Genomic DNA, 26,610 nt, shown 5'->3' with positions numbered 1-26,610 from the left:
GACAAGCACATCTTGTGCCAAGCTTTCAGGGAAATACACAGACCAGAGAGAGATTTTATTTTTCTTATACTGAAATTTAGACCGATATAAATAAGAATTCAATTTTCTGTAACATTGGGATAAAAGAATTTTTATTGTAACCATTTATTTACTCTAATAAATTTTAGCATTATTATAGAAGAGAAAAACTGAACTGTAAAGTGTTTTTCCTTTGCCAGAAGGAATTTCTTTCAGTCTCTTCTGAAGTTGTTCAGCTCCCCCCCCCCCCCACTTTTAGAGGCAAGGGGGTGGGGGGCTATACAGTACTTGTCCTAAGCTTTCTTAAATTCAGATACAGGTTTCATCTCCACCTCCTCCACCAGGAGGCCATTCCATGAATTCATCACCCTTTTTGTGAAGAAGTATTTCCTCAAGTTACTTAAGAGTCTATCCCTTTTCACCTTCATCCTATGCCCCCTCATTCCGAAGCTTCCTTTCAGTTGAGACTCACCTCCTGTGCATTTATGCCACATAGGTATTTAAATGTCTCTATCATATCTCCTCTCTCCCACCCCTCTTCCAAAGTATATATACAGAGTTCTTTGTCCCATATGCTTTATGATGAAGACCACTGACCATTTTAGTAGCCGCTCTCTGGACTGACTCCATCCTATGTATTTGAAGGTGCGGTCTCCAGAATTGTACATATTATAACTGAGGTCTCATATGTCACATATACTGATGGCACTGCAAATTTTGCTTAATAAAAAATATTTTAAATTTCTATTGCCACAATAGCTGCTCCCAACTTATACACATGTCCATAGTTCCCAATCCAATAATTCAATCAGAAGTACTGGAAGCTGACCTCTAGCAGTAGTACTGTGAATCTACTTCAGAGGATCCTGACAACCATTTTCTATTGGGAGTTGCTAGGGGCAGGAGCGAGTTGGGGTTTGTTCCTGCCCAACTGACCCCACTGGATCACTGGGAAGCTATAGGCAGGCCTTGGTGAGACCTACAGGTGTGTAGGTAGGTGGGTGGTTGGTAAAGGGAAGGGCAAGGAGGTATGACAGGAGTGTGTGGAGTATTGGTGAAAGTTTCCAATAAGGGTATGGCATCAGAGGGGGTGTGCAGTATTGGTGGAAGGACCTTCTTGGGGGGGGGGGGGGGGGGGGGATTCAGGAGAGAGGAGAGATGAACCACAGCTCTGGCCTCTATCCAGAAGCTACGCGGGTGCTGGCTAATATTCTGTGCTGGCATCTGAATAGCTAAGTATCCGAAGTTAGGACTGATATTTTTGCAGTCCTGTTTGGTTGTTTAGCTATACAGGTACCAGCACTGAATATTGTTGGCACCTGCATAGCTGCCAACTCCTCCTCAACTGCATCTCTGGAACACCCTTCTCCTGCTCACTTTTCTAATGGCCACTCAGAAATGATATTCAGTGGCACTGCTCAATTAAGTGCTGCTGAATATCAGTGGCTGGCCCATTGAGTGCAATTTAAGCAGGTACGAGCCTCTGCTGCCCACTTAAATCACTTTGAATATCGACCAGTATGTTTCTATTTTGCTACAGATTGGGCCCTGTACATTGCTATGGGCAGTCCATGGGGAAGCAGTTATTATATTATTTAAGTAAATAAGATGAAAAGTAGAGGAAGATAGAGTCTAGAGGAAAGAAAGAAAAAAAAAAAAGAGCATAAGGATGGCAAGAGAAATTAGGTGAGAAAGGCAAACAAAAAAATAATAAATCCCCACCCAAAAAAAGAACAAAATAATGTAAATTCCCTGATCGTAGAGAACAGTATTACACTTAAGAAAAAAAAGATGTTACTTTTGTCTCAGTAGGTTTCCCACACTAACTCGCACCAAATCACAGAAGTAAACATTAAAATATATTTTTATTTTTTAAGTATTTAAATAAGAATATTAAAGTGTTATTAATTTGTACAATTAAATAGGATGTCACAAATATATGTAAGATAATATGATATTTTGGTTAAGAATTTAGGGGCTTTTTACTAAGCAGCGTAGGCACCTATGCGCGGCAAATTGGAGTTACTGCCCAGTTACCACATGACCCTTGCGGTAATTTCAATTTTGGCATGCATCTGAAAAATATTTTTTATTTTCTGTTGCATGTAGACCATTACCGCCCGGTTAACGCGCGAGACCTTACCACTAGGTCAATGGCTTGCAATAAGGTCTCAGACCCAAAATGTATACGTGGCAATTTTCATTTTGCCGCACATCCATTTTCAGCAAAATTTTTAAAAACTTATTTTTTGTAGGTGTGCTAAAAAATAATTCTGCACACACCCAAAACACGCATTTATACTACTTCAGGCCATTTTTCAGCGCACCTTAGTAAAAGGACCCCATATTTTAGTATTTCTTTGGTAGAACTTAACATCACCTCTTCAAAATACCAAATTCTAAATTCTGTATTCAAAGTTACTCACTTAGACTAACCTAGTTACAAACTTGATATTTTAAACTATTTTCACCTTTTATCTTTCAGGTTTCTCCCAGTTTCAGAATTATTACCCTATTTACAGGATTCTATACCAAGTATTTCCCCTTTTTTCAGTGTGCTGCAGTGGCTAAGAAAGCAAATAGAATGTAAGGTATTATTAGGAAAGGAATGGAAAACAAAAGTGAGGATGTTATAATGCCTTTGTATCGCTCCATGGTGCGACCACACATCAAATATTGTGTTCAGTTCTGGTTGCCACATCTCAAAAAAAATATAGTGGAATTAGAAAAGGTACAGAGAAGGGCGATGGAAATGATAAAGGGGATGGGACGACTTCCCTATGAGGAAAGGCTGAAGTGTCTAGGGTTCTTCAGCTTGGAGAACAGACAGCTGAGGGGAGATATGATAGAGGTCTATAAAATAATTAGTGCAGTGAAATGGGTAGACGTTGTTGGTGGAGGTGTGCTACTGCTAAATATCCAATATCTAAGAATTATCCAATATCTAAGTGGAAATTTCTTTTTTTTTTTCTGTAAATTACCATGGTATTGAGCAGGCCAGGTGTGGAGCAAGTACCCCCACCTCCTCCCCACCTTCCTCTGACCAAGCAATTGTAAGACAATGAGCCCTGGCCATTCACTGTTTACATGAGTGTGTTTATTAGCCTTTTGGAGACTTTTAGAATGCACAACTATAATTCCAGGTGACAAGAGGGCAGGGCTGACAGAGGAGAAGAGACAGAAATCCTGCAGTCAGGACGGGATAAGAAAATGCTATTGCAGGGGGGGTCTTGGGAACTGAGTCCTGACTCCTTTGAAGTGAGATACAGATTGCTTTTATTTGAGGATGTGCTGCTGAAGTTGTAACTTTTAAGGAAATGCAATATATATTTTTATGTGGGCAATTGTAAGAAACAAATGGCATATCCTGCATGAGGTATGATGTGTTCCTGAGAACCAGTTCTTTGTACTACAGCCTATATAACTGCCTGGTCTGGAAGACAAAGGGGGTCGATGAAAATCTTCCTCAGTCTATCTCAATAGATTAAGGAATATGCGACCATTTCCATGTCTCCTCCCTTTTTATGTTCCCTCAAAACCCTGTTTCTTATGTGCTACTCCTAACTTTCTATTGTTTCTTATCTTTCATGTTCTTGGGTAAGAATAAAATGTTGGTAATGTGAGAAGCTTCTCGTTTATAGTTGTTTTTGGTACTTATCAAGCTGGAGGGTCTAAGAAACCAGTTGAGGGAATTTGTATGGGAAAGATTGCCGGGTTGCTGGTTCCGAGACCCAGCATCTACTGGCCCAAACAACGTGAATCATTTGTTTACTCTTTTCAAAAATACTAGGACTAGGGGGCATGCGATGAAGCTACAAATAGTAAATTTAATACGAATCGGAGAAAATTCTTCTTCACTCAACGTGTAATTAAACTTTGGACTTTGTTGCCAGAGAATGTGGTAAAGGTGGTTAGCTTAGCGAGGTTTAAAAAGGGTCTGGGACAGCTTCATAAAGGAAAAGACCATAGACCATTATTAAATTGACTTGGGAAAATCCACTGCTTATTTCTGGGATAAGCATCATAAAACGTATTGAGCTTTTCTGGGATCTTGCCAGGTATTTGTGACCTAGATTGGCCACTGTTGGAAACAGGATACTGGGCTTGATGAACCTTTGGTCTGTCCCAGTGTGGCAATACTTATGTACTTCCCTTTTGTGTCAGACCCTATCTCATTCACTCATTTCAATATCTCATTCACTTTATCTTGTTCTTTTTCTCTTCCAAGGACTTTCTTCTAATTGTCTTCACCTTGTGACAACGAATCAACAGCAATGATCATCTTAGATAAGTACGGCCATCTTCTGTTCTTCTTTTTTATGCCCTACTCCCTGACCTTAGCAAATAAACAAGAGAACTTGCCTCCCTAATGAATGCAAACTTTTTAGTGTCTTACTTCTTCACAGTTCTATTTATTTTACTCTCTATCCTTAAATAAATAATCTCAATACCCTGGGTAGCCCAATTCTCAAAATGCTTAATCTGTTCTTTTATTTCTCAGACTCTCAGGGAAACACGCTCATATTATTCTTTATACACTCCCTGGATTTAAGCTTCACATTTTCTGAAGTGAAATATCTTTTATTTGAGAGACTTAAACAGAATCCCAGTGGATAGCTGTAACTTTTAGTAAATTTCTTTATCTTGCTCTGGGATTTCAAAGCATTTCGATCAGACAGGCACGTTAAAATAATTTCACTCATTTTCCAAACTTATCAAACAACAGTCTCTGTTTGGATACAACTCCAGAAAAATAATTCTGGAAAGCACTCTCCTTTTTAAACACGTCTTCACTTTTATCAACCAGAAGAAACTGCCCACTAAATTACCATAATTGAATACTCCTGTCCAAAGATGGCATCAGTTCTCTTCTTCTGCCAGCACATGGCTGCTGCACATCTATTAAATTACAAATGTTGCCCAGTTTATCATTTCTCACAAGCACCCGAGACCTTTGTTAAAACCACAGGAGCTTTCCTTAAAGATCTCACATGACAGTTCCACCTGTCACGTTTACCAGCTCTGAGAACCTTAAACAGAACAGACCAATCTCATACTACATTCAGTTCAAGAAATAATCTCAAAGCTGCATTTTTTTTTATTTTCACAACAGCCACATACACGTCCACTCACTTTCACTGTTCCCTCCAACTGCTAAATGGAATTTTTGGAATCTTCAAGCAGCCAAGCTGTCATTTGAGGCTATTCTTCCATGCATATGCAAAACTCTCAGGATCCCAAACCAACCCAAACCCCGGTCACCCTCCATTAATCTGCCAGAGTCTCCCTGCTGTTGCTCAGTTTGCCTTTGTCTGGATCTACTCCGTGCTCCCATTGCCATGGCCTACTGTCAGTCACAGACACACATACTATGTGCTTTCATCCAGGCCTCTCACAGAGCCTACTTCTCCTCTTCTGGGCTTCCACACAGGGCTGTTTCTTACTACTGCAGAACAGGCATATGCTACAGCTCCAGAAAATGGTGTGGGCCAGCACTTTTTCTGTGGCATCTCTCTTACCTCTTTGCTCCCTGAAAGGCTGCTCTTGGACTCAGAGCGTTGTCACAACCCATGTTCCTGAACACTTCCGAGTCTGTGGGTGCCTTTGCTCCAATCATCTCCCAGCAACAGGGCTCTAAAGCCCCTGTAGCACACAAACCTGCCTGCAACAATGGGCTGTAAAACCCCAACACCATCACCCAGCAGCCAGCCCCTGCACAGAACTCCTAGTGAGCTTTTTTTTTTTATATATTTATATTTTAGTACCCCTTTACCCTAAGATTAAACAAAACAAAATATAGAAGGGACAAAATGCAAAGCAAAAACAAAGCCCCCACCCCCAGATCCACAAATTGTGAAGCAAAAAAATATATTTTCTCTGTCTCCTAGAAGTTTTGGATGACACCTAATGTTTCTAAATGTTTCCACCCTTGAATATATATTCACTGGACACACAATGCATGATCTCTTTTCCCTGACTTATCCCCTGAATGACACTCAGAGGAAATCTTCTCAAGATGATATTCAGAAGCATTTTTGTGATTAATACCTAATGCCAATCATATGAGTGCTTTTTGGTCTTTTTGTCTCTCTCTTTTTTTTTTTTTTAATTTTGTGCCAGCCAATGATTAGACAATTCAGAATTTATCCATATAAATGGAGGAGGCACCTGCAGCATTCTTTGGTCAGGGCCAAAATTTATCCAGATGGTAATGATATTCAGCCACTATCCAGATAAATTTATCTGTTCAGGGCAGTGCCTCTCAACCGTCTCCTGAAAGCACACTTAGGGCCTCTTTTATAAAGCCGTGCTAGCGGTTCCTGCGCAGCAATGCCGACGAAGCCCATTCAAAAGTGAATGGACTTTGTCAGCACTGCCACACTGGGGACCACTAGCACACCTTGATAAAAGGGGCTCTTAGTTGGTCATGTTCTCAGGATCACCATAATGAATATGCATGAGACAGATTTGCATATAATAGGTTTTCAACATATCAAAATGTATCTAATGTATATTCATTGTGGTGATTCTGAAAACCCAACTAGTTAGTTGTGGCTCCCAGAGAGAGTTGAGAAGCACTGGTGTAAGAGAACTGAACAAACAGCAGTCAAAACTTATCCATTTAAGTTTGGGATCACATATTCAGCAGTCCTAACTAAATGGAGAGGGCCACTGAATATCAAGCATAAAGATAAGCTGATAAATCATCCATTTAACTTTAAGTGGCAGCCATGGCTCTGAATATTTTCCCCTCTGTTTTCTGCTGATCTTGGCAAAATTGAATCTGCTTCTCAATATCTGTAACAAAGAGGAAGGAACTGCACGTCCCTGGGTATATCCTGTGTCCTGCATGACAGCAAAGCTGGGACTACTTAGGGAGTGGTAGCATCCTGTCAGTAAGAACAAACAACTGGGTAATGCTTCTGAAAGGAGAAGTATGACATTGCTATAAATACTAGTGTGTGTGTGACTATGTGTGTGTGTGTGTGTGTGTGTGTGCGCGCGCGCATGTGTGTGTGAGACTCTGAGCTGCATTAACCATATTGGTCCTGGAGAAATCTGGAATCTTACTAGCCTGTGATACCAGTTATTGGAGAAGTACGAGCATGACCAAAGATACTGTTGTAGTGATTGTGTGAAAGCCACTTGACTGTGAGTGCAGACATACCAGGTAACATACAATAAGGGGATAATTCTTTAACTTGATGCCTCAAGTCAGGCACCATAATGGGCTCACTGAGCATCATAGTTTTTCAATGGCTAAATCATTATAGAATATCAGAGTAAACCCACATTGGCATGCCAAAAATTAGGCGTATTCACTTACACCAGGTTAATGGTAGGCATAAGTAAGCATGCCTCATGCAATGTGCAAAACTTATAGGACCCAATATTCAGCGAGCAGCAGTCAGTGTTTTGCTGACTGCCAATGGCTTTATTCCAAATATTCAATGCTGGGCCAAGTCTAGGATCCAGCACTAAATATCTGGGTATACATAGTTAGACAAAGCTTAGCCAATTAAGTGCAATATTCAACATTTAACTGTCTCAGAAGAACTACAAAGGTAGCTCATGCATATTCATTGTGGATATCCTGAAAATCCCATGGGACTAGGTATGCCCCAAGGACTGGGTTAGGGATGGCTGCCCTAGAGCCTCAGCAGCATATGCTGCATAGGCTTGCAGAACAAGAAGGATAAGGACTAAGTCTGTGAATGAAGCTGTTTCTTCCTATGATACTATTCTCTCCTCTGCTCTTGACACTCTTGCTCCTCTCACGCCCCGTCCTACTAGGCGCACCAAACCCCAACCTTGGCTAGAATCTGTTATTTTCGCTCCTGTGCCCGCTCAGCAGAACGTTCTTGGCTTAAATCCCGTACCCTTGCTGACTTCATTCATTTCAAATTCATACTAAACTCCTTCCAGTCTGACCTTTCACTTGCCAAACAGGATTACTTCACCCATTTGACTAATTCCCTCGGTTCTAACCCTCAACTTCTCTTCGCCACACTGAACTCTCTTCTCAAAGTACCTCCATCTCCTATTCCCCCTTCTCTTTCTCCACAGACTCTATCTGATTATTTCCATGATAAAATCCGTAAGATTAACCTTGATTTTTCATCCAAACCCTCCCCAGCTCTCTCTCCCTTAGTCTACACCCCCTACTCTCCTTCCTCTCCTTCTTTCTCCTCCTTCTCAGAAGTTTCTACTGAAGAAACTGGTCTTCTTCTTTCCTCCTCTAAATGTACTACCTGTTCCTCTGATCCCATCCCCACTTACCTACTTAACACTATCTCTCCTACTATCATCCCTGTCATCTGTCACATCCTTAATCTTTCACTCTCCACTGCAACTGTTCCTACGACCTTCAAACATACTATAGTCACTCCACTCCTTAAAAAACCCTCACTTGACCCTACCTATCCCGCCAACTATTGCCCCATCTCCCTTCTCCCTTTCCTCTCCAAATTACTTGAACGCGTCGTTCACCGCCGTTGCCTTGACTTTCTCTCTTCTCAACCTATTCTTGACCCACTTCAATCCGGATTTCGCCCTCTTCACTCTACTGAAACTGCACTTACTAAAGTCTCTAATGATCTCCTTCTGGCTAAATCCAAAGGTCTCTATTCCATCCTCATTCTTCTTGACCTATCTGCTGCTTTTGACACTGTTGACCACACCCTACTCCTCGATACGCTGTCCTCGCTTGGATTCCAAGGCCCTGTTCTTTCCTGGTTTTCTTCCTACCTCTCACTCCGTACTTTCAGTGTTCACTCTGGTGGATCCTCTTCAACTTCCCTCCTGCTTTCAGTAGGTGTGCCTCAGGGTTCTGTCCTTGGACCACTCCTTTTCTCCATCTATACCTCCTCCCTTGGGGCCCTGATCTCATCCCATGGTTTTCATTACCATCTTTAGGCTGATGACTCTCAGATTTACATCTTCACCACTGAAATCTCAACCTTAATCCAGGACAAAATCTCTGCCTGCTTGTCTGACATTGCTGCCTGGATGTCTCAACGCCATCTCAAATTAAATATGGCTAAAACTGAACTTCTCATTTTCCCCCCTAAACCCTCCTACCCTCCCCTCTTCCCCCATTCTCTATCTCTGTTAATGGTTCTCATATCCTCTCTGTCTCCTCGGCTCGTAACCTTGGTGTCATCTTTGACTCCTCTCTCTCCTTCTCTGCTCATATTCAACAAATTGCCAAAACCTGTCACTTTTTTATCTTCAACATTAGCAAAAGTCGCCCCTTCCTTTCTGAACACGCCACCAAAACCCTTATTCACACCCTTGTTACTTCTCGCCTAGACTATTGCAATTTACTTCTCACTGGTCTTCCACTTAATCATCTTTCTCCTTTCCAATCTGTCCAGAATTCTGCAGCTCGACTTATATTCCACCAGAATCTTTATGCCCACACTAGCCCACTCCTCAAGTCACTTCATCGGCTCCCTGTCCGCTTCCGTATACAGTTCAAACTCCTCTTGCTGACCTTTAAATGCATCCACTCTATGACCCCTCACTACCTCTCCTCTCTCATCTCTCCCTACATTCCTGCCTGTGAACTCCGCTCTCTGAACAAATCTCTCTTGTTGTCCCCCTTCTCCTCCACCGCTAACTCCAGACTTCGTTCCTTTTGTCTTGCGGCACCTTATGCCTGGAACTGTCTTCCTGAACCCATACGTCTAGCTCCTTCTTTACCTGTTTTTAAATCTATGCTGAAAGCTCACCTTTTCACTACTGCCTTTGGCTCCTAACCGCTACTCATTTGCTCTCCTCCTCCCTGTTCCTCTCTACCCTGTAATTCCCTTGCCTGTAATGTCTTGTCTGTCTGTTTTACCTAGATTGTAAGCTCTTTGAGCAGGGACTGTCTCTCTATGTCAAGTGTTCAGCGCTGTGTGCATCTGGTAACGCTATATAAATGTTATTAGTAGTAGTAGTAAGGACATTTTGAGAGGGGGAGAAGGTTTGTGTACTAACTTACAAGTTTCTCTTTGCATGTTTTGCATTCAATTTTCATATGGAATTGAAGACTTACCAACCAAAGAAAACTAAATAATCATTTTGTGGTGCTCCTTTCATTTGCAAAGCAAAACAACATGCAGATCTTTCCAAATTTATACCCCAGATGCACCACTACAAAATCTCACTCACTGTGGTGGTAAATCTCATTCTTTGGGAAGGCTACCCTTGGCATTTCTGAGTGATATTATATGTGAGTACAGGGTTTATTTACTAATGTACACAACACATTATCAGCAAAACTAATGCATGATTCGCTACAGAGTATAATGTCTATACTGAACAGCACATTAAGGGAGTAATTTTCTAAATCATTCACTCAGTTAAATGCTATTCTAGGCTGTTATAAAATTAGGCTTTTCCTAAAAGAACATGTGGTGCAGGCCAGCACATACTTTTATAGTAGATGTACTCAGGGGGGGAATTATGCTCATATTTTATAAAATATGTGAGTGGGGCAATAACATGATGATGTGAATGACTCTGGATGTGGGTTGGAGTTGCTGTGAGGGCCCCCTCTCAATCTCACTGCATCCTTGACACTTGAATTATTTTTGAAAACTGTTCACACAGTAAATGATTGCATTAAAGTGCATGGACAAACATATAATCAGATTGTGAGACAAGCCAGCTTATAATTGAAAAAGAAAAATGCCTATATTGCGACCCAAATCAGGAGATAGACGTTTATCTCACAAAAACGAATAAAGCGGTATAATCGAAAGCCGAATTTGGACGTTTTCAACTGCACTCCGTCGCGGATGCGGACAAAGTTGATGGGGGCGTGTCGAAGGCGTGGTGAAGGCGGAACTGGGGCGTGGTTATCGGGCGATCAGAGATGGGCGCCTTTCGCCGATAATGGAAGAAAAATATGCGTTTTTAGCGAGAATTTAGGGCACTTTTCCTGGACCCTGTTTTTCCACGAATAAGGCCCCAAAAAGTGCCCTAAATGACCAGATGACCACTGGAGGGAATCGGGGATGACCTCCCCTGACTCCCCCAGTGGTCACAAACCCCCTCCCACCACAAAATATGCCGTTTCACAAGGTAAAATTATGTATAATCATACCTGATAATTTTCTTTCCATTAATCATAGCTGATCAATCCATAGACTGGTGGGTTGTGTCCATCTACCAGCAGGTGGAGATAGAGAGCAAACTTTTGCCTCCCTATATGTGGTCATGTGCTGCCGGAAACTCCTCAGTATGTCGATATCAAAGCTCCATCCGCAGGACTCAGCACTTAGAGAATTACACCCACGAAGGGACACTCTGCCCAGCTCACCACCGCCGAAACGGGGGAGGGGAATTAACCCAGCTCATCCCCACACAAGTGGGGGAGGGGAATCCGTCCAGCTCATCCCCGCGGAGCGGGGGAGGGACACCACACCCGCCGATGCGGGGGGATCTGGCTTATCCTGCAACCGCAACCGCGGGAGGAGCTGACTGACCCTAACACCGCCGAAGCGGGAGGGGTACAAAGCTGCCCTACAGCCGCACGAAGCGGGAGGGAGTGCTGGCAGAATTTATGTCTCAATCCAGCCCCGTAAAACGGAGGGGAGAGGAATGCAGCAGCTCACTGTAACACAAACTCGTCTCAACTCTTGAAGAATCCAAGTGAAAGAAGAACTTGAACACGAAGTCCTCCTGAAGTAACTGAAGGCTAAACTTGAACCTAAAATTCAACCAGAATATAAACAGTACAGATATCTGGGAGGGGCTATGGATTGATCAGCTATGATTAATGGAAAGAAAATTATCAGGTATGATTATACATAATTTTACCTTCCATATCATCAAGCTGATCAATCCATAGACTGGTGGGATGTACCGAAGCAGTACTCACCCAGGGCGGGACATAGAAATCCCTGACCTCAACACTGAAGCTCCAAACCGGGCCTCCGCCCGTGCAGCCACAGTCAAACGGTAATGCTTGGAGAATGTATGAACCGAAGCCCAAGTTGCCGCCTTGCATATCTCTTCCAAGGAGACGGATCCGGCCTCTGCCATCGAGGCCGCCTGAGCTCTCGTGGAGTGAGCCTTCAGCTGGATAGGCGGCACCTTCCCCGCGGCCACATAAGCCGCTGCAATGGCTTCCTTGACCCATCTTGCCACTGTAGGCTTAGCAGCCTGCAGACCCTTACGAGGACCTGCAAACAGGACAAACAGATGATCCGATTTCCGGAAATCATTGGTCACTTCCAAGTATCTGGTGATGACTCGTCTCACATCCAGATATTTAAGAGCAGAGTACTCCTCTGGGTAGTCCTCCCTACGAAAGGAAGGGAGACAGAGCTGCTGATTCACATGGAAGCGAGAACCAATCTTGGGCAGGAAGGAAGGCACTGTGCGAATAGTCACTCCTGCCTCAGTGAACTGCAGAAAAGGCTCTCGACATGAGAGCGCCTGGAGCTCGGAAACTCTTCTGGCTGAAGTGATAGCCACCAAAAAGACTGCTTTCAACGTCAGGTCTTTCAGAGATGCCCTCGACAAGGGTTCAAAAGGCGGCTTCTGCAATGCTCTTAGCACCAGGTTGAGATTCCACGCAGGCACCACTGAGTGCAGAGGAGGGCGCAGGTGATTAACTCCCTTGAGAAAGCGCACCACATCTGGCTGCGAAGCCAGGGAAACACCCTTCAGGCGGCCCCTGAAGCAAGCCAGAGCCGCTACCTGGACTTTAAGGGAACTGAGCGACAGGCCTTTCTCCAGGCCTTCTTGCAGGAACGCCAACACTGAAGAAATTGGAGCAGTGAAGGGAGAAAGTGAGCCTGCTTCACACCATGCTGCAAAGATACGCCAAACCCTGGCGTAAGCAGTAGAAGTAGAGCGCTTCCTCGCTCTCAGCATAGTGGCGATGACCTTGTCTGAGAAGCCCTTCTTCCTCAGACGCTGCCGCTCAATAGCCAGGCCGTAAGACCAAAGGGAGAGGGATCCTCCATCACCACGGGACCCTGATGTAACAGGCCCTGCTCCACTGACAGCCGCAGAGGATCGTCGACTGAGAGCATGAACAAGTCCGCATACCAGGGACGTCTGGGCCAATCCGGACCCACCAGGATTACCCTGCCGGGATGCTTTGCCACCCGGTCTAGCACCCTGCCCAACATGGGCCAGGGCGGGAACACATAGAGGAGCTCTTGTGTCGGCCACTGTTGGAGAAGAGCATCTACTCCCAGGGATCGAGGGTCCCGTCCTCTGCTGAAAAAGCGCGGCACTTGGCCATTGGCCGATGACGCCATCAGATCTAGGCTCGGCTGGCCCCAGCGCTTCGTGATGTCCAAGAACGCCTGAGCAGATAGTTGCCACTCTCCGGGCTCCAAGGTATGGCGACTGAGAAAGTCCGCCTTGACATTCATGACTCCGGCAATGTGGGCCGCTGAAAGCTGCTCCAGGTTCGCTTCCGCCCACTGGCAAAGACTCATAGCCTCCTTGGCTAGAGGGGCGCTCTTGGTACCTCCCTGGCGGTTGATATAGGCCACAGCCGTGGCATTGTCCGACAGGACCCGTACAGGCTTCAACACCAGTACCGGGATGAACTCCAATAACACCAACCGAATGGCTCTGAGTTCCAGGAGGTTGATAGACCACTTGCCTCTGCAGGAGACTAGAGCCCCTGCGCTGTCCTTCCCAAGCAGTGGGCTCCCCAGCCCATCAAAGAGGCGTCTGGCGTGACGACAATCCACTCCGGGGTCACCAGAGGCAATCCTGCAGACAACTTGTCTGTCTGCGTCCACCAGCTCAGCGCCTTGCGCACTGCTGGGTCCACGGGAAGGCGCACAGCATAATCCTCCGACATCGGAGTCCAGCGCAGCAGCAGAGATAGCTGTAGTGGTCTCATATGAGCCCTGGCCCAGGGCACTACTTCCATCGTGGCCGTCATAGAGCCCAACAGCTGCACGTAGTCCCAAGCCCGAATAGGAGAGGCTACTAGGAACTAGTCCACCTGAGCCTGAAGCTTGACAATCCGATTGTCTGGCAGGAACACTCTGCCCACTTGGGTGTCGAATCGAACTCCCAGATACACCAGGGACTGAGTCGGGCGCAGCTGGCTCTTCTTCCAGTTGATGATCCATCCCAGGGAGCTCAAAAGAGCAATTACCCGGTCCATAGCTTTGCCGCACTCTGCATAAGAGGGGGCTCGGATCAACCAGTCGTCCAGATAAGGATGGACTTGTACTCCTTCCTTTAGCAGGAAGGCCGCTATGACCCCCATTACTTTGGAAAAGGTCCGCGGAGCAGTAGCCAACCCGAAAGGGAGGGCTCTGAACTGGAAGTGTCGTCTCAGGACTGTAAAACGCAGAAAGCGTTGGAGAGGAGGCCAGATGGGAATATGCAGGTACGCTTCCTTGATGTCCAAGGAAGTCAAGAACTCTCCTGCCTTCACTGCCGCTATAACAGAGCGGAGAGTCTCCATGCGAAAGTGCCTCACTTTCCAGGCCCGATTGACCCCTTTGAGGTCGAGGATAGGCCGGACAGAACCTCCTTTCTTTGGAACCACAAAGTAAATGGAGTAACGTCCCTTGCCAATCTGATTTTTTGGCACCGGAACGACCGCACCCAGGCGGATCAGGTTGTCCAAGGTCTGCTGCACTACCACAGCTTGACCGGAGACTTGCAGGGAGAGAGTACAAACCCGTCTCTTAAGGGTTGGCAGAACTCTAGCTTGTAGCCGTCTCTGATGACTTCCAGCACCCACGCGTCTGAAGTTATAGTGGTCCACTCGCCCAGAAACAAGGACAGACGTCCTCCAATCTGCACTGGGGCGTGGACCAAGGCCCTGTCATTGGGTACGAGACCCTGGGGGAGGACCGGAGGGAGCACCTCCGGGACGGCGGTCTCTGCGAAAGGAATGCTGCTTGGGGGAGAAATTCCTCTTGAAGAAAGAGGGGGCAGAGGAACCCGACTTGCCCGGGCGGTACCGATGGGCTTCCTGCAACCGCCCTCTGGAGGTATCGGGACGAGTACTAACCCGAGCCCTGACCTCTGGTAATTTCTTGCCCTTAGACGTGCCGAGATCGGTCACGATTTTGTCCAGCTCGACCCCAAAGAGCAGCTTGCCTTTAAAAGGCAATCTAGCCAGGCGGGATTTAGAGGCGTGGTCAGCAGACCAATGTTTCAGCCAAAGCCACCGCCGCGCAGAGACTGTCTGAGCCATGCCTTTAGCTGAGGCTCTCCAGACATCATACAGCAAGTCTGCCAAATAGGCTAAGCCCGATTCCAGGGCCGGCCAATCAGCCCTCAAGGAATGATCCGAGGGGGAAGCCCGCTGCACCATAGTCCGGCACGCCCTGGCCACATAGGAGCCGCAAACTGAGGCCTGCAAACTTAAAGCAGCTGCCTCAAAGGACGACCTTAAGGCCGCCTCCAATCTTCTGTCTTGGGCGTCCTTTAGGGCCGTGCCACCTTCCACCGGCAACGCCGTTTTCTTAGTCACCGCAGTGATTAAAGAATCCACGGTAGGCCACAGATAGGCCTCACGTTCACTCACAGCCAAAGGATAGAGGCGGGACATAGCCCTAGCCACTTTAAGGCTCGTTTCCGGGACATCCCATTGAGCCGCAATTAGGGTGTGCATGGCATCATGCACGTGGAAGGTTCTAGGCGGGCGCTTCGTCCCCAGCATAATGGCAGAGCCAACAGGGGCTGAGGGAGAGACGTCCTCCGGAGAGGAAATCTTCAAAGTGTCCATGGCCTGTAACAACAGGTTGGGCAAATCCTCTGGGCTAAAAAGCCGCGCTGCAGAGGGGTCATCCGCTCCAGCCGAGCGGGGATCTATCTCCTCCAAGGAATCCGCAAAGGATCGTTGGGAGACCTCAGACACGCTGCCCTCATCTACATCGGAGGAGACAAAAGTCCTCCAAGGCCTGGAAATCAACCCGAGGGCGTTTACCTCTGGGAACCTCAACCTCTTTATCAGAAGAGGGAGCAGGGGCAGCGTTTTGCATGAGGAAAGCCTGATGCAGCAGCAAAACAAACTCGGGGGAGAAACCCCCCAGACTGTGCACTTCCGCAGCCTGGGCAACAGCCCTAGACGCACTCTCAACCGGCGCTCGCAATAGCGGGGGAGAGACATGCTGCGCATCCAAAATGGCGTCCGGCGCGAAACTCCGTGAAGGAGCCGCGCGGGAAGAACGGCGCTTAACTTTAGCCGCTTTTGTGCCGTCGCCCAAATTAAGGGCGTTCATGGCATTAATGTCTCCAACCTCAAGGGCGGCCCCGAAGAAGCCGTCCGAGCCGCGTGGCCGGCCAAGATGGCGGAGGCGAGGAGCGGGGGATGGGCGTTTATGGCGGGAAAAAACCGCCACGCCGGAGGAACGACCGGGTCATTCATCGGTCACTAAACTATCACCCATCAAGGGCGAATCAGGTTGTAAAACCCCGCATCCCCTCTAGAAACGCTCCAGCGATCCGGGGAGCGACCCTTTGCGCCCTCGCCCTCCGACGCCATTGCCACGAGGAGAAGAATCGGGGAACCCCCTGCCCGCTATAAAAAGGTAAAATTACCTGCTTGCCGCTCCGAGCTGTAACGAACTGGTGTCCCAGTGAGTAGCTGCAATGAACGTTTAAAGAAACGTCGAATTAAACGCCTTTAAAGACGTTTAAAAATATTTTTTTTTTTTTTTTTTTTTTTTAAACGGAGCCAGCGGGAGGGGGGAGAAAAGGAGGGACCTGGCACCACCAGGTTTGCACTTGCTCAAAAGAGCCCTCAACCCCAGGCCTCAACAAAACCTAAGGATTAGGCTTGGAGGCCTAGCCAGAGCTGCTGCTGTATGTGACCACCACCTGCTGAGATAGAGAACATACTGGGGAGTTTCCGGCAGCACATGACCACATATAGGGAGGCAAAAGTTTGCTCTCTATCTCCACCTGCTGGTAGATGGACACAACCCACCAGTCTATGGATTGATCAGCTTGATGATATGGAACTTTTTATTTTCACCCTCAAATGTCATACCCACCTCCCTGGCAGCAGTATGCAGGTCACTGGAGCAGTTATTAGGGGGTGCAGTGGACTTCAGGCAGGTGGACCCAGGCCCATCCCCCCCCCCCCCACCTGTTACACTTGTGCTGGTAAATGGGAGCCCTCCAAACCGCCCCCCAAACCCACTGTACCCACATGTAGGTGCCCCCCTTCACCCCTTAGGGCTATAGTAATGGTGTAGACTTGTGGGCAGTGGGTTTTGAGGGGGATTTGGGGGGCTCAACACCCAAGGGAAGGGTGCTATGCACCTGGGAGCTCTTTTACCTTTTTTTTTGTTTTTGTAAAAGTGCCCCCTAGGGTGCCCGGTTGGTGTCCTGGCATGTGAGGGGGACCAGTGCACTACGACTCCTGGCCCCTCCCAAGAACAAATGCCTTGGATTTATTCATTTTTGAGCTGGGCGCTTTCATTTTCCATTATCACTGAAAAACAAAAACGCCCAGCTCACAAATTATCGAATAAAACATGGACGTCTATTTTTTTCGAAAATACGGTTCGGTCCGCCCCTTCACGGACCCATTCTCGGAGATAAACGCCCATGGAGATAGACGTTTTTGTTCAATTATGCCCCTCAAGATGACTCAAAATTACAAAAAAGGTTTAAGGTTCAGAGCCAACTAGAAGACAACAAAATGGTGGCGTGCCCAGCAGGATCACAGTCTCAAATGACAAAGCTGGTGATCTCTTGAGCTAACGATGGCAGTTGTAAAAGCACTGGATCCTCATTTTAATAAGTTATTTGAACAACTTAGTGAACTGCATCAAATTCTGGTTGATTTGATTAGGTGCAAGGGAGATTTAGAAGTGTGTGTGTCCGACATGGAAGATGAGGCCTGAAGATTCAGTGCAGAATTACATGAATTTAAAAAACTTTAAAAAAAAAAAAAAAACACTTACTCAGGCTCAGGCACATAAACTGGAGGACCTAGATAATCGCTCCAGATTAGGAAATTTAGAAGTTTGTTGTAATCCCAGAAATGGTGCCAGAACAGCATCTACTCCAAACTTTAGAAAACTGGCTTGTGACAGCGTTACCACTCAAAGATGGCACGGGACCAATCCTTTTGGAACATACACACTGTATGGGGCGCAAGCAAGAGGGAGTAACTGAAGCCTGGATCGTGATTGCCAACGTTCATAATTATGTCCATAAAGCTGAATTGATGCGGATCTACAAACTCTAGAAAGAAAAGCTGATTTTTGAGGACATTTTGATCTGCATCTTTCAAGATTACTCACACTGAGAAACACAGAGCCTTCACACCTCTTTGTACAAAATTGCGTGAGAAGCGGATTCAGTTCATGCTACTTTGTCCTGCAGAATTGAGAGTAGTTTTATGTGGGCAATGGAGATCTTGTGACTCCCTGGCAGTGCCCAGAGATTTGCTTAATCAGCCTTTGCAGGCCGCAATGTTAGCAACTTGAATCTCTCAGACCTACTTTTATTCACAGGCTCACTTTGACTTTCTAGTAACTGCGACTTAATGAGAAACCTTTAAGTGAATTACCCCTGTTGTTTGACAGAATTCTTCACTAGTTTATTACTTTCTTGTTTGCCTAATGCTTGATACTGTATAGTACTTCTATGCCTTGTGAGTTAAAAATATTATTTCTGTGAATACAAACACTCTTTGCTATCAAGTTCAATTTTGCAGCATCAGATATTGCAATCGGTTGACTACATTTGTCCTTTGAGAGGCAGGTGGGCGATAGTTGTTCCCTACAATATGTTGGTGGCTGGGTATCTATGGAAGGAGGGGTGGGAGAATTGGGGAGGGGGTATGGGTTGGAAGAGAGTTTTGTTTTTCAAGATGAGCACAGGGTGCAGTGGAAGAGTAGCCTAGTGGTTAGTGCAGTGGGCTTTCAGCCTAGCAACCTGTGTTCAATTTCCACTGCCAATCCTTGTGACCTTGAGTAAGTCACAACCCTCCATTGCCCCAGGTACAAAAACATAGATTGTGAGCCCTCTAGGGATACTACTACTACTTAACATTTCTAGAGCGCTACTAGGGTTACGCAGCGCTGATAGAGAAAGTACCTGCATCTAAAAAGTGTACAGCACTGCATATGTCAAGTAATACTACAGAAATGATTATCCCCTCCTCTTTAATTCCCCTTACCTCTTAGTTGTTCTGTCTGTTACCTGTCTTATTTAGATGGTAAGCTCTTTGAGCAGGGACTGTCTTTATGTGTATGGTGTACAGCGCTGCGTATGCCTTGTAGCGCTATAGAAGTGATTAGAAGTAGTAGTAGTAGGGTGAGTTTATATATGTATTAGCTTGCATTTTGTTTCTTTCTTCTTTCTTTGGGATGTTATAGTATTTAAGCTACTCTTGATACCTGCAAACATCTCTTTCTTTTCGAGGTCTGGATGAGGGCTGGGCATTCAGAACTACCATATGGAACGGTGGCGTTTCCTTTATTTTTGAATTTTAACTTTTGTGGCAGATGACTATTGAGTAGGCTCGTATGATATTGTGGAATGTATCAGGTATTACATCACCTATAAAATGTAATAAAATCCCAAGGCTTCTGAATCATTATAAAGCAGATCTGACTTGTTTACAGGAAACCAGATTTTTCTGAGCTAGAACATAAAAAGTTAGCACAGTCCTCAGTGAGAGAAGTATACTCTTGTACTTCAGATTTGCAGAGGAGAAGTGCAGCAGTATTGGTTTGCAAGCTTTTGCATTGGCATAAGATGATTAAGGTAGATATTTATATTTAAAAATATAACTCAGAGAGCATCTATTTTATTTATTGGTATTCTATACACTAAACATCTATAACCATATTCTTTTAAAAACTTGCACAGCTCCATTTAAATCAGTTAGATGCCCCCTTAGCAGTAGACAGGGACCTGAATATAGTTGCTGATATACACTTAGATAAATGTAAGTCTCATCCAGATTTCAATTTGAGCAATAGTAAGGTATTTTCCTTTGTTCTACTCTAAATTTAGTGGATCACTGGCATCTGCTGCATACCAATAAGCAAGATTATACCCACATATCTAGATCTCATGAGACTTTGAGGGGCATTTTCGAAAGAAACATCTGAGTCAGAATTTGGAGGTTTTACAAAGATGTCCAAATTCCGAGGTGGGGAGAAGGTAATTTTCGAAAAAAGATGGATGTCCATCTTTTGTGTTCGAAAATACCATGGACGTCCTTGAATTTGGACAGCTTTGATTTTCGGCCATTTTCGAAACAAAGATGTCCAAGTCTAAAACATCCAAAGTCAAGCCATTTGGACATGGGAGGCGCCAGCATTTTCAGTAGACTGGTCCCCCTGACATGCCAGGACAGCAATCGGGCACCCTAGGAGGCACTGCATTGAACTTCATAAAATGCTCCCAGGTACCCAGATCCCTTACCTTGTGTGCTGAGCCCCCCAACCCCCCCCCCCAAAACCCACTACCCACACTGTACACCACTACAATAGCCCTTACGGGTGAAGGGGGCACCTATATGTGAGTACAGTGGGTTTCTGGTGGGTTTTTGAGGGCTCACAGTTTCCTGCACAAGTGTAACAGGTAGTGGGGGTATGGGCCTGGGTCCACCTGTCTGAAGTACACTAAACTACCCCAGGGACCTGCATACTGCTGTCATGGACCTGAATATAACATCTGAGGCTGGCATAGAGGCTGGCAAGTAATGTTCTTCACCACACGTTTTGGGGGTGGGAGGTGGTTAGTGACCACTGGGGGAGCAAGGGGAGGTCATCCCTGATTCCCTCCAGTGGTCATCTGGTCATTTGGGGCACCTTTTTGTGCCATATTCATAACAAAAACAGGTCCAGCTCAAAACGTCCAAGTTTTAGTGCTAGACATTTTTGCTTTGTTCCATTATGGATCAAAGACGTCCAAGTCTTAGGAATGCCCAAGTCCCACCTTTAACACGCTTCCGATATGCCCCCTTGAGATTTGGATGTCCTTCCGATGGACTTCCAAGAAAGACACCCAAAATTAGTTTTGATTAAACTGATTTGGACGTTTCTGTGAGATGGACGTCCAAGTGCTCATTTATGTCACTTTTTGGACATCCATCTCTTTCGAAAATGAGCCTGGTTGTCTAGAATTGACTACATATTGGTATCAAAGACATGGTTCCTGCATGGAAGATATTGGCCCCATAGTCATATCTGATCATGTGCCAATCTGGATATAATACCAGACCGTTCAGAAAAGATTTACAAGGGATGGTGATTTCCCTCATATCTATCTCAAGACCGAGATTTCCAACATTATTTACAAACTAAGTGGTCAGATTTTAAGGATCATAATATTCAACATATAGGAGAACCTTTGCTTTTTAGGGAATCTGCAAAAGTGGTCTTGAAAAGTGATATCTCTTATACTAATGCGTATAACTGAAGGCATAATACACCTGGAGAACAAACTTAGAAAAGTAAAACAGGCTTATATAAGAACCTCAACATCAAACTTAGAGGAAATGACAGCAATGCAAGCTGTTCTTAACAGCTTGATTCATGAGTGGAGAAAAAAGATGCTTGTATATAAGAAGCAAAATTGGTAACAAGCCAGGTAAACTTTTAGCTCAGTTGACAAAGATTTGAGGAGATTCATTGTTATGATTGGGGTCTGAACCCCTCTCAAACTTACCTCTTTCCTGGGGGTCAGCTTCTTAGCTGGCTTCTGTTTCTTTTCTCTTTCCTTTCTGAGCTGGCTCTGTCTCTCTGTGCTGGCAGCTTCCAGCAGCATGGGGTTAATTGTCTCACTTCACTACAGCTGTGTGTGTGTTGCCTGAGTTGCTCTAACTCTCTTTGGGTGTACTGGCTTCAAGTGTTTCACGGTTTTGCATTGGTGTGGGTTGGGCCTCTCTGGGTCAGTGTGCTTTTGCCTAGGTCTAGGGAGTGTGACATCATCAGGGAGGGCCTTGATAAGGAAGTGGGTTCTTTCCTTCAGGGCCTTTGCAACAGTGGTGTTTGCTTTAGGTAGGGTGGTGCAGTGTGCACTTCGGACGTTGTGTCTAGTTTCCCTGCTTGCTTTTGCTAAGGTCCAGGTTAGTGTTAGTGCAGTGTGCACTGGTGACTGTGTGTTTAGCTTTCCTGCTTTCCCCTTATGGTTCCCCTGCTTTTCCCTCTTGGTTTTGGAAGCATTGCTGTGTGTAGGGCTTTGGAAGCTCTGTTGCTGATAGAAGTACTTCAGGGTTTGGTGTTGTTAGGAACACTGCAGAGTTTGCTGTTAGAAGTACTTCTGGTGTTTGTGCTTTTGGGAGCATTGCAGTCTTTGCTGTTGGTGTTTGGTGATTTAGAATCACTTTTGGCTTATGTGTTAGCTTCCCTGCTTTTCCTTGTGCCTCCCCTGTCTTCCCTTTTAGTGCTAGGAGCTCTTCTGGTTGCTTGCCAGAGTAGTGCTTAGGAAGCACCTTGTTAGTTGTATCTAGCTTGCTAGAGCAGTGCTTAGGTAGCTGGTTAGTTCTGTGTTCAGCTTATTAGTGTAAAGCTCTGCTTGTAGCTTGGTGCTTAGTAGCACCTGTGTTAGCTTTGTGTTTAGTTCCCTGCTCTGTTAGTTTAGGGCTTAGGAAGTTCCTTTCTTGAGCAGGGATTAGGAGCTCCTGTTTAGTATAGGGCTTAGGAAGTCCTTTTGTCAGTTTACTGTTAGGAACACTCCTGCTGGTTTAGGGATTGGGAGCACGTAGATCAGTTTAGGGTTAGGAGCACTTCTGTTTCCAGTCCTGGTCCCTATGTCATCCGGTATCCAGTAAGTCCTGTTGTCGGCTACTCGAACCCAGGAGCTCAACTCTTGGGGGGCTTAGTAGCTAAGTGCAGGTGAAGCTGTTGGACCAGTCCAGTGTGCTCCAGTCCCGTGTTCCAGTCCTGAGTCCTCCAGTCCGGGGGACCAGTCTGGTGTGCTCCAGTCCAGTGTGTTCCGGTCCGGTGTGCTCCAGTCCAGTGTATTCCGGTCCGGTGTGTGTTCCAGTCCGGGGGATTGCAGTCCAGTGTTCCAGTCCTGTGTCCTCCAGTCCGGGGGATTCCAGTCCATGTGTTCCGGTTCGCTGGGCAGTGCCTGCAGTCCCTGCCGGTGTGTTTACCCAGTGTTGGTTGGTGGGTTTTGCCTGCTGCTGTCGCTCCTCGTCAGCAGCCCAAGGGCTCACGTTTGCTCCAGAGCCCAGTCCCGCGGGCTCTGAACCAGAGAACCTGACAGATTGCAAAGGCCATGAGCCCGGCAAGAACCCCCGCCCAGCTGACCCAGCTGGGGTCCAGCTCCGTCATTGTTCTTGATCCTTCTATGACTCTTCGTCAGTATTGTGGGAAACTGTTGTCTCATCCTGTTTTGAAGAAGACCCCTGAAGCGGCAGCTGAGAGAAAACGTGTCCGGTGGCTTGGAATCGCTGAAAACCCAGTTTCAGATATGGACCCTTTCATCATGCTCTCAGAGTATCGCCGCAGCCTTGTCCTGAATCCAGCTTTGTGGGATACTCCGGAAGCTGTCGCTGAGAGAAGACGTCTTGGGAATTCTACGCTATGGGCTCAGCTGGAGTCCAGTCCAGTCCCAGCAGCGCGCCCAGACAAGCCTCTGAATCCAGTCCGAGCAGCACGTCCAGCGAAGCTTCAGAGTCCGGTCCGAGGGACGCTTCTGACCGAGCCTCCGATGCCAGTTCAAGTGGCGCTTCCACTCAAGCTTCAGAGTGCAGTCCGTGGGACGCTGCTGGCCGAGCCTCCGATTCCAGACCGAGAGGGGCTTCTCACCGAGCCTCCGGTGCCAGTCCAGCCTCCACGCAAGCCTCGGAGTCCAGTTCAAGTGGCGCTTCAAACCAAGCCTCCTAGTACAAGTTTGGATCCCAGTTCCAACCCCATTTTTGATCTGGATCCGTTTCTGACACTCCAGGATTACCGGGTTGCACTTTTGTCTGATCCAGCCTTGAAGAATACTCCTGAAGCTGCAGCAGAGAGAAGGCGTGTCTCCTGGCTTGGGTTCGAAGAAAACCCAGTTTCTGCTATTGACCCTGCTACCAAGCTCTTCTTTTATCGCTTCCAGCTTCTCTCGGATCCAGCCCTGCGGGATACTCCGGAAGCCCAAGCTGAAAGAAGGTGGCTTCCTGATTTTTCCCGCCAAACTTCTGAGTTCAGCCTGAAGGGCTTTGCCTGTCAAGATGCTGAGTCTGGAGTGAGTTGCAGCATTGGCAGTCAAGATGCTGAGTCCGGATCGAGTGGCAGCAGTGGCAGCCGAGATGCTGAGTCCGGAGCGAGTTGCAGCAGTGACAGCCATGATGCTGAGTCTGGATCGAGTTGCAGTTCCAGTCAAGATGCTGAGTCTGGATTGAGTTGTAGTTCCAGTCAAGATGCTGAGTCTGGATTGAGTTGTAGTTCGAGTCAAGATGCTGAGTCTGGAGTGAGTTGCAGCATTGGCAGTCAAGATGCTGAGTCTGGATCGAGTTGCAGTTCCAGTCAAGATGCTGAGTCTGGATCGAGTGGTAGTTCCAGTCAAGATGCTGAGTCTGGATCGAGCTGTAGTTCCAGTCAAGATGCTGAGTCTGGATCGAGCTGTAGTTCCAGTCAAGATGCTGAGTCTGGATCGAGGGGTAGTTCCAGTCAAGATGCTGAGTCTGGATCGAGTTGCAGTTCCAGTCAAGATGCTGAGTCGGGATCGAGTTGTAGTTCCAGTCAAGATGCTGAGTCTGGATCGAGTTGTAGTTCCAGTCAAGATGCTGAGTCTGGATCGAGTTGCAGTTCCAGTCAAGATGCTGAGTCTGGATCGAGTTGCAGTTCCAGTCAAGATGCTGAGTCTGGATCGAGTTGTAGTTCCAGTCAAGATGCTGAGTCTGGATTGAGTTGCAGTTCCAGGCAAGATGCTGAGTCTGGATTGAGTTGTAGTTCCAGTCAAGATGCTGAGTCTGGATCGAGTTGCAGTTCCAGTCAAGATGCTGAGTCTGCACTGAGTACAGAGCCCAGCCAAGCTAATGAGTCCACGATGAGTGCTGAGTCTACACCGAGTGCAGAGCCCAGCCAAGATGACGAGTCCACGATGAGTGCTGAGTCTGCACCGAGTGCAGAGTTCAGCCGAGATGCCGAATCAGAATTGAGTTACAGTCCCGGGCAAGATGCTGAGTCCGGGTCAAGTTACAGTCCTGGCCAAGATGCTGAGTCCGGTGAGAGTTGCCGTCCCGGTCAAGAAGCTGAGTCCAGGTCAAGTTGGAGTTCCAGTCCCAGGCAAGAGGCTGAGTCCGGGTCAAGTTACAGTCCCGGCCAAGATGCTGAGTCCGGGTCAAGTTGGATTTCCAGTCCCAGGCAAGATGCTGAGTCCAGGTCAAGTTGGAGTTCCAGTCCCAGGCAAGATGCTGAGTCTGGGTCAAGTTGCAGTCCCGGTCAAGAGGCTGAGTCCGGGTCAAGTTGCAGTCCCGGTCAAGAGGCTGAGTCCGGGTCAAGTTGCAGTTCCAGCCAAGATGCTGAGTCCGGAGCGAGTTCCAGTGCCAGCCGAGATGCTGAGTCTATGCTGAGTACCGAGTCCAGCCAAGAGGCTGAGTCCGAATTGAGTGGCAGTTCCGGCCAAGAGGCTGAGGCCGGATCAGATTGCAGTCTCAAGCAAGATGCTGAGTCTATTCTGAGTTCCCACTTCAACCAAGATGTTGAACTCCTTCTGAGTTCCAGCTCCAGCCAAGGGGCAAGGTCTAGTCTGAAGTCCAGTTCGAGTTCCTGTCTGGCTTCAGATTCCAGGATGGGTGTGGGCTCTAGCCCAGTTCTGGCTGCTACAGTGGAGTGCCAGGAAGTCAAGGAAGTTGTGGACTCCTTCAGGAGATGGTTCCTGTTGAATAAAACTCCGCTTGTTGCATCCAAGGCTCTGATCCTGCCTAGCAGCCGTTCTAAAGAGCCTCGTGGCGGCCAAAGCCATTCTGGTTTCCTAGTTCCAGATGTACTTGTCACGTCCTGCCCAGCCGCCCAGATTTATGTTGTGAAACCCATTGGGAGATTTCATCACAGCTACCCATGGAGACCTAAATTGTCTTTTGAGACCTGGGGCTCCCGTGGGGACACGGGAGCCTTGAGGGGGAGGTGCTGTTATGATTGGGGTCTGAACCCCTCTCAAACTTACCTCTTTCCTGGGGGTCTGCTTCTTAGCTGGCTTCTGTTTCTTTTCTCTTTCCTTTCTGAGCTGGCTCTGTCTCTCTGTGCTGGCAGCTTCCAGCAGCATGGGGTTAATTGTCTCACTTCACTACAGCTGTGTGTGTGTTGCCTGAGTTGCTCTAACTCTCTTTGGGTGTACTGGCTTCAAGTGTTTCACGGTTTTGCATTGGTGTGGGTTGGGCCTCTCTGGGTCAGTGTGCTTTTGCCTAGGTCTAGGGAGTGTGACATCATCAGGGAGGGCCTTGATAAGGAAGTGGGTTCTTTCCTTCAGGGCCTTTGCAACAGTGGTGTTTGCTTTAGGTAGGGTGGTGCAGTGTGCACTTCGGACGTTGTGTCTAGTTTCCCTGCTTGCTTTTGCTAAGGTCCAGGTTAGTGTTAGTGCAGTGTGCACTGGTGACTGTGTGTTTAGCTTTCCTGCTTTCCCCTTATGGTTCCCCTGCTTTTCCCTCTTGGTTTTGGAAGCATTGCTGTGTGTAGGGCTTTGGAAGCTCTGTTGCTG

At 46.8% G+C, this 26,610-nt stretch overlaps 1 protein-coding gene across 1 annotated transcript in view; it reads right to left on the bottom strand.

Moving 5' to 3' along the window:
- EXOC3L1 (exocyst complex component 3 like 1) overlaps positions 1-26,610 on the bottom strand; it is a 434,251-nt gene that overhangs the window by 136,598 nt on the left and 271,043 nt on the right. The gene's annotated exons all lie outside the window — the stretch shown is intronic.

Source organism: Microcaecilia unicolor, chromosome 5, assembly GCF_901765095.1.
Source record: "Microcaecilia unicolor chromosome 5, aMicUni1.1, whole genome shotgun sequence".
Classification (NCBI taxonomy): domain Eukaryota; kingdom Metazoa; phylum Chordata; class Amphibia; order Gymnophiona; family Siphonopidae; genus Microcaecilia; species Microcaecilia unicolor.
This window is presented reverse-complemented; position numbering and strand designations above follow the sequence as displayed.